Source organism: Lontra canadensis, unplaced genomic scaffold (assembly GCF_010015895.1).
Source record: "Lontra canadensis isolate GAN:19392208 unplaced genomic scaffold, GSC_riverotter_1.0 scaffold87, whole genome shotgun sequence".
Taxonomy (NCBI): domain Eukaryota; kingdom Metazoa; phylum Chordata; class Mammalia; order Carnivora; family Mustelidae; genus Lontra; species Lontra canadensis.
The window spans coordinates 4,064,389-4,072,179 of record NW_022631081.1 but is presented as its reverse complement, the minus strand read 5'-3'; the positions used below and the strand labels follow the sequence as shown (position 1 = coordinate 4,072,179).

Sequence of the window (7,791 nt, the reverse complement as noted above, 5' to 3'; positions counted from 1 at the left end):
GGGGGGGGGGGGGGGGGGGGGGGGGGGGGGGGGCGGGCGAGGCAAGAGAGGGAGAAGACTGCCCACTGAGCAGGGAGCCCTATGTGGGGCTTGATCCTAGGACCCCAAGATCACGACCTGAGCTGAAGGCAGACCCTTAACCACCTGGGCCACAGGTGCCCCCTGGGAATTTTTTTTAAAGATTAATCCATTTTAGAGAGAGAGAAAATACACACAAGGGCACACAAGCAGAAAGGGGCAGGGAGAGGGAGAGAGAATCTCATGCAGACCCAGAGCCCAGAACAGAGCTAGACATGGGGCTCGATCTCTTCACCCTGAGATCATGACCTGAGCACAAACCAAGAGTCCCAAGCTCAACTAACTGTGCTACCCAGGCACCCAGGGTGAAGCTTTAAAACAGACATCCTATTTACAGGGCACCATGAGTATATTCAAATGTAAAATGCACAAACCCTTTGACTGTATGAGCCCACTTTAAGACATTTAGCCCATGGAAATAACAGCACAATTGTATAAGAAAAAGTCCTAAAGATTTTATTTATTTGACAGGCAAAGACCACAAGTAGGCAGAGAGGCAGGCAGAGAGAGAGGAAGGGAAGCAGGCTCCCCACTGAGCAGAGAGCCTGATGCGGGGCTTGATCCCAGGACCCTGGGATCATGACCTGAGCGGAACGCAGAGGCTTTAACCCACTGAGCCACCCAGGTGCCCCAAAAAAGTCCAATTTAAAAAATTAAAATACATTCAAAACCCAGGAGTTCATGACATCACTGTTTTAAGAGAAAAACTGAAAATGTCCATTAACAAGGAATTGTAAATTAGGACACATCCGTATCACTGAACAGTAAATAACCATTAACAGAACATCAATTTGACATGAAAAGTTGTCCATTTTGAAGTATTCAATAGAAAATGTATAAGAAAAAAGGAAAATACCAAACATTACTCTAAGTGGGATCATGGGTTATCTCTACTTTATTCTCCTGAGTTATCTCAAGTCTTTGTTTTGTAGGATCCTCCCAACCCCACCACTACCACCACACTGAATATGTACTTGTAGCTTTCACAATCAGAAAAAACAATTTCAGGGGCACCTGGGTGGCTTAGTCGGATCAGAGTCTGCCTTCTGCTCAGGTCATGATCCTGGGACCCTAAGATCAAGTCCCACATCCAGCTCTCAGCTGGGCAGGGAGCCTGCCTGTTTCTTCCTCTGACTGAGGTTTGTGCTCTCTGTCCCATACACAAGTAAATAAATAAAATCTTAAAAAAAAAAAAAACCATAATTTCATTTTGAAATTAAAAATTAGACTAAGTTGGGCAGCTTTCACAATCAGAAATAACAACTTTAGGACTGCCTGGGAGGCTCAGTCAGTTAAGCATCTGCCTTCAGCTCAGGTCATGATATCGGGGTCCTGGGATAGAGACCCAAGCCAGGCTCTCTCCTCAACGGGGAGTCTGCTTCTCCTTCTCCCTCTTCCTCTGTATGTTCTCTCCCTCTCTCACTCTCTCTCAAATAAATAAAAATCTTTAAAAAATAAAAAATAAATAAAAACAAATCACCACACTTACCTTTACCCTATGATGCTACCACCTGCCATTTAGAAAACACAGGCCTAAACTTCACCCAAAATGTAAACTCCTTCCACCACCACTTTAAAAAATGGGTGAAATCTAGCAAATCTATTCCAAGTACAAATTGTGAGACGTCCCAGATCCCTCTCTGAAGTTTCTGCTACACTGAGAAGATTCCTTGGATTTTTTTTTTTTTTTTTAATTTAAGTACTCTCTGCAACGCAACAGGGGGCCCAAACTCACGGCCCCGAGATCAAGAGTCGCATGCTCTTCCACCTGAGCCAGCCAGGTGCCCCTGTAACTATTCCTACTAGCAGACAGGTTGCACATGCTGAAAGTTTCTCTAGACTGAGTACAGAAGTAGAAATCTTTTCTGTTACCATATTAGTGACATTAGTAAATTCTACACTTGAGAACACGTAATAGGTTTACCACTACTCCACAAGCCAACTCTTCCAAGAAAATAAAACAGGACTCTAATATGGTATCATACCCCTACATTTTCAGATTGCTTTCCATATGCACCATTCCATTTGATCCTCCCTGACGAACTGAGATGAAGTGTTACTCTTCCTTTTATTAATGAGGAAATTGAAGCTAAGAACACTTACATGGCCTGCCAGAAACAACACAGCTAACAAGGAACACAACTCAAGTTTGAACCGAAGACTTACCTGTCTACCCAGTCTCATGTTACAATTTTCATGGTGAACATCTGATACAAATATGAACTTAAGAAGTATGTTAAGTTTCTAGATATGAGGGGCACTTCGCTGGCTCAGTCAGTATAGCATGGCACTCTTGATCCCAGGACTGTGAGTCAGAACCCCACACTGGGTATAGAGCATACTTAAAAAAAAAAAAAAAAAAAAAAAAAATGTTCTTTAATGTCTAGATACAAAAGTGAAAATGAAAGCATATCAATATGGTATCAAAATAAAGATTAAAAACAGCAATGAATGTCAATTTTGGTAGCCTCTAAAATTATCAGGAATTCTAGTTCAATCCAATATGGATTTGATCTCATACTGTGTCTTAAGTGAACCTTTTACTGATTATAAAATTACATATAAATTTACCATAGAAAATTACAGAATTGGGTGGTCTGTAAGAAACAACTGGGCACATAAATTACACAAACTTCCCCAAACCATTCTTAAACTTGCGGCTTCACACTAAATTATGAAGTTCCTTATGTGAAATCCATTTTGATTTCAACACTAAGAGAATTACAACAGCTAAGTGTGTTGTTTCTGCATAATACTTGCAACATGCACTCAATTTCCAGTGCACTTTTGGACAATGTCTAAAATCTGTAAGCTAAGAGTAGAACCCAAAAATGTTCAAGTTTTAAAAAAAAAAAAAAAAGGTTCATCTACCTACATAAAATAAATACCAAATAACAATTACAATTTACTGAAGATTCGCAGAGGAACGCCGGGCTGGCTCTGTCAGTAGGGTACATGACTGTTGATCTTGGGGTTGAGAGTTCAGGCCCCTTGCTGGGTACAGAGCTTACTTTAAAAAAATGAAATAGTTCTTAAAAAAAATTTTTGCAGAATTAGGATGAAGAAACTACTTAACTACTTGAGATCAACAAGTATAGGCCTTTAATTGTATAGATGAGAAAACAGAGATCCAGAGAAGTGATATTCCTAACAACAGTCATAGTCAGTTAATGACACAATCTCTGCCAATCTACAGCTTCCCATTATTCTAAATGTCTCTGCATCTAATAAAGTCACTAAAAAGGGCCATTATACCTAAAAATAATAAAACACATTCAAGACCCAGGATAGTTTACAATGACAGTCCTAAGAGGACAAAATTAAAAAAAGAAAAAGAAAAACCTTCTGTTTTCTAAAGATGTTATTTTTAAGTAATCTCTACACCCAACATGGGGCTCAAACAACCCTGACATCAAGAATCACATACTCTACCAACTAAACCAGAGAAAAGCCCCTAGACCATAGAACCTCTTGAATGAATCCCAAAGTTCTAAACCAAATGAGCTAAAAACTGACTTTCTGATCCAACGCAAGGTATCAAGTGAGTTGTTTTTTTTTTTTAAGATTTTATTTATTTATTTATTTATTTGAGAGAGAGAAAGAGAGTGCACACACAGGGGCAGAGGGACAGAGTCCCTGCTGAGTGGAGAGCCCTATCTAGGGCTGGATCCCAGGACCCTGAGTTCATGACCTGAGCTGAAGTCAGAAGCTTAACCAACTGAGCTGAGCCACCCAGGCACCCCCTCAAGTAGCCTTTAATAACTAATGTTATCAACCATCACAACTTCTTTTCCCCATCTACACTATTCATTTTCTCAACAAATATCTGAGAGCACAGTATATGCTGTGGGAACTATGCCAGACACTGGAGACACCCTGAAAACAAAACAGCCTCTGGCTCTCAAACTGGACAGTAGGATACACTTCTCTAAAATACTATTCCATGATTTGACAGGATATTTACCAAACTCCTTCACTACTCTACATAACTATGATTTTTTTTTTTTAAAGATTTTGTTTTATTTATTTGACAGAGATCACAAGTAAGCAGAGAGGCAGGCAGGGGGCAGAGGTGGGGGAGGAAGCAGGCTTCCTGCTGAGCAGAGAGACTGATGCAGGGCTCAATCCCAGGACCCTAAAATCATGACCTGAGCTGAAAGCAGAGGCTCAACCCACTGAGCCACCCAGGTGCCCCAACTATGACACTTCTCCCAATTCTTCCAAACTTATAACAAACTTCACAACACCCCCTCTGCAACAAGAATACTTCTTGGGTAATTCACCATTCTGATTTACCACAGAAGGTGTTAACCATAACTACAACAGATTTAAAAACTGACTTTACCACTCCTCATGGCCTGGGGCAAATTTCAAGAACTTTTCATAATGCACAATAAACCTTCCGGGTGCACAACCCTCATCTCAAATGACTGCTAACTCACCCACCCTACCCTCACTTTACTAGATAACCTGAGTCAGCTGGTTTAGGAGCAAGTATGTTGAGATGTTGGGAAGCACCTTCCATGGACCTCTTTGTGAGCCAAAAGCAGACCTACTGCTTCTCCCTCTCCTTTTCATTCCTCTAGATTCTTTTATGTATCTCTAGATATACCTCCAGTCAAGCAGCATCTAATTTTATCACGTGTTCCCAAAGACTGGCACAAATAACTTCCAGCAACAAATCTAATTCCTCTACCTAAATCCATTATATTTTAAGAGATGTTCAATCTTCAGTTTTAAATTTCCCAGGCTTCCCCTTCTTCCCTATCAAATTCTTAAAGCTCTATAAAGAACTAAAAGCACTCTCAGAAGTCATAATTAATGGGAACCTTATGGAATACCAAAGGTGACCTAAAGCTGACTTTCACAGGTTCACAAACCTGGCTGACCAGAGTCATTCAGGGAGCTTCATGAGGATGGATTCCCAGGCCCCACCCTCAAAGATTTTAATTCACCAGATCCTCCTGAATGGAATTCAGGGCAACCCATGCTATTTCTGATGACCATATTGAGATAACCACTGAACTAAAGAACCTAGCCTACAAGTTGAGAAAGAGGGGTTCTCCTATGGCTTGCTATTAACTATAAGTGAGTCTGCACCACTGTGCTGGTCACTTGAACTTCTCTGGGTCACCTGAAAATGAGGGAGGTAATTACAGCTGAAAGAGGCCTTCATAGGCAGCCAATCTAAAATTCTAGAATCCTCCAAATTTAGTTTAAGATCACGTACCATACCAGGCTTACTCAAAAGTTGGTCATTTTGTAAGCTCTTCTACCCACCCAAGTCACAGGCCCTAGAAGGGAAGACTTTTTGCATGCCACCAATCCACCTTACTGGGATCACCCAGTAAAAATAACACATATCATGTCTCTGGCCCTACAGAAACACCCTTTAAAAAGGAGAAAGTCCCTGTCACCTCTCCATGTAGAAATCACAAACGTTTTACATTTAAAAAAAAATAAATAAAAAAAAAAACCTCATGTAATTCAACCCAAGCCTTCGATAGCATCACCATTCAAATTGTGAGAACAGCTGAACCTCAACTAGAAGAGTATAAACATTCTTTTTTCGTTATGAAAAATTAGGTTGTGAGATAAGCAGAGTGAATGTCAAGATATTCAATCAGTCAAGAATTCAGCCTCTGACCGGAGAAGACACCTGCACATCAATAAGTAACTGAAGACCAAGTGCAAAACTCAAGCAAGATTATCAGACCCCGAGAAGTTTATTAAAGTGCCATAAAATTGATCCCATTATTTTGAGGTAAGTTTTCCAGCCCAAAGTACAAGCAACAATATTATCGCAAGGGTCCTAAGCCGCACTATTTCCACCTGAGAAATAATCTCTCCCGGAGCTGTTTGACCAGTGTTCACTGAACTCTCAACCGCCTCCGAACCATCCTTCCCACCCAAGTACTACCAGGTCAGGAGGATGCCCGGCTGCACAGTCAGTCGGCCACTCCTCCTTCCCACAAGTCCCGGGCCCGCACCGCTCGCCCCGGGGGCTCTCCTGGCCCCCGACCTCCGGCCTCTCGCCACAGTGGACTCCCACAGACCCGGTCGGGCGCGATGGAGGCACACTCACCTCCCGGGGTCCGCGGGCACTTGTCGGGACGCTCCGGGGGCAGCACTTCACAACCCCAGCCCCATGGGCCCGTCCCTGCCAGGTTCGGGATGGCCGCCCGGGACCCCGCCTCCCCCTCGCCGAGCCCGGCCGCTACGCTCCCACTCCCCACGCCTCCCCCTGGCGGCCGCGGCCGCCACCCAGGACACCCGTCCCCGGGCCACGCACGCTGTCCCCAGCCCCCCACGGACCGCCGCCTCCTCAGAGGGTGACAGCCACTGCGCCGGGGCCGAGGACGGCCCCTCCTCCAGCCCCTCCTCACCCCCAGAGGAAGGGGAGGGGGGCGTTCTTACCGGGCGGCAAGACATGGCGAGGCCCGCCACGGCACGGCCACCTCCGCCACCCCACTAGGCTCCCAGCCAGGGCCGGCGGGGGGGCAGCGCCTGAGCCGCTGGAGCCTCTCGTCCGGCTGCTCCTCCGCTGCCGCCGCCGCCTTCTCACAACCACAACAACATGGCGGCAGCGGCCACACAGAGCGCGCTCCCGACGCCGAGCCGGGCCGCGAGCGGGGGCGCGCGCGCAGGCTCGGGCCCTCAGTCCGCGGTCTGGAGAAAGAAGGCAGGCTTTCGCGGGTTCGGCAGAGGCGGGGCCCAGGCCGGTGGCCACGCCCCGGTAATGGGCGGGGCTACAGACCAGCAGAATGCTCTCCGCGGGAAAGAGCAGCTCAGGTGGAGAAAGAATTAGAAACAGGTGGAAAATAGACAAGGAAGAAAACCAATGGTGGCCCTAAGATTTGGGGGAGGCATCTTTTCCCTGCCCTATAGCCCTGAGCAAGACAAAGCCTCACTCTACTTAACCAGTACAATGGAACAACAGTAGTATTTTTCCCCTGTAGTTACGGTGAGGCTAAAACTAATTTAACATGACGCATATAAGTTTTGTGTGCTCAAGGCTCTCAAAAATACAATTTCAAACTGCTTCAGCTGAACCTCAGCTGCAAGAAATGAGTTTTCAAACACACAAAAATTGTACCCTACCCACAATAGCCTGCATATGAATTCTACAAGCCAGAATGGAATTATTTTAGGCCTTTAACAGATTAACTTCTTCAGAGTTGCATTTTAACATCATACCATTGACTTTTCCGGAAAATAGCTAAGAGAACCAGTCAAATGAAATCTGTGTTTGCAATGTTATATTTTTTAACCCCACAGCACCCTCTGCAATTATTTATCCATCTTTCATGTTTATTGTGTTTCTATCCCATTCCAATGTAAAAGCTACTTTAGAATAAAATTCTTGTTTTGCTCATCACTTTATCCCCAGCACTGGGAACTGCCCATAGGAAGTAGTAGACAAATGTCTTTTTTATTTATTTATTTTTAGATTGTGTTTATTCAGAGAGTGAACGCTGGTGGGCTCCCGGGGATCCGGATTGCAGGAATAGGGGTAAGGGGCAGAGAAAGAGGGGGAGAAGCAGACTCCCCTCTGAACAGGAAGCCCTTGCGGGGCTGGATCCCAGGACCCTGAGGTCATGATCGGAGCCAAATGCAGATTTTTTTTTTAAGATTTTATTTATTTATTTGACAGAGAGAGAGAGATCACAAATAGGCAGAGAGACAGGCGGGGGGGGGGGGGGGGGGGGGGGG

At 44.7% G+C, this 7,791-nt stretch overlaps 1 protein-coding gene across 9 annotated transcripts in view; it reads right to left on the bottom strand.

Annotated features, from left to right (window-relative positions):
- The window catches only part of MTMR3 (myotubularin related protein 3), a 138,632-nt gene extending 131,922 nt beyond the window's left edge, over positions 1 to 6,710 (bottom strand). For 6 of the 9 annotated variants that reach the window (XM_032883374.1, XM_032883377.1, XM_032883378.1 and 3 more), the window contains exon 1: positions 6,496 to 6,709. The gene's annotated coding sequence lies outside the window, so the exon portion shown is untranslated. Of the gene's footprint in view, positions 1 to 6,495 lie in introns of all 9 variants that reach the window. The other 3 variants (XM_032883376.1, XM_032883380.1, XM_032883372.1) reach the window with 2 other exon arrangements.
- Positions 6,711 to 7,791: the final 1,081 nt, after the last annotated feature.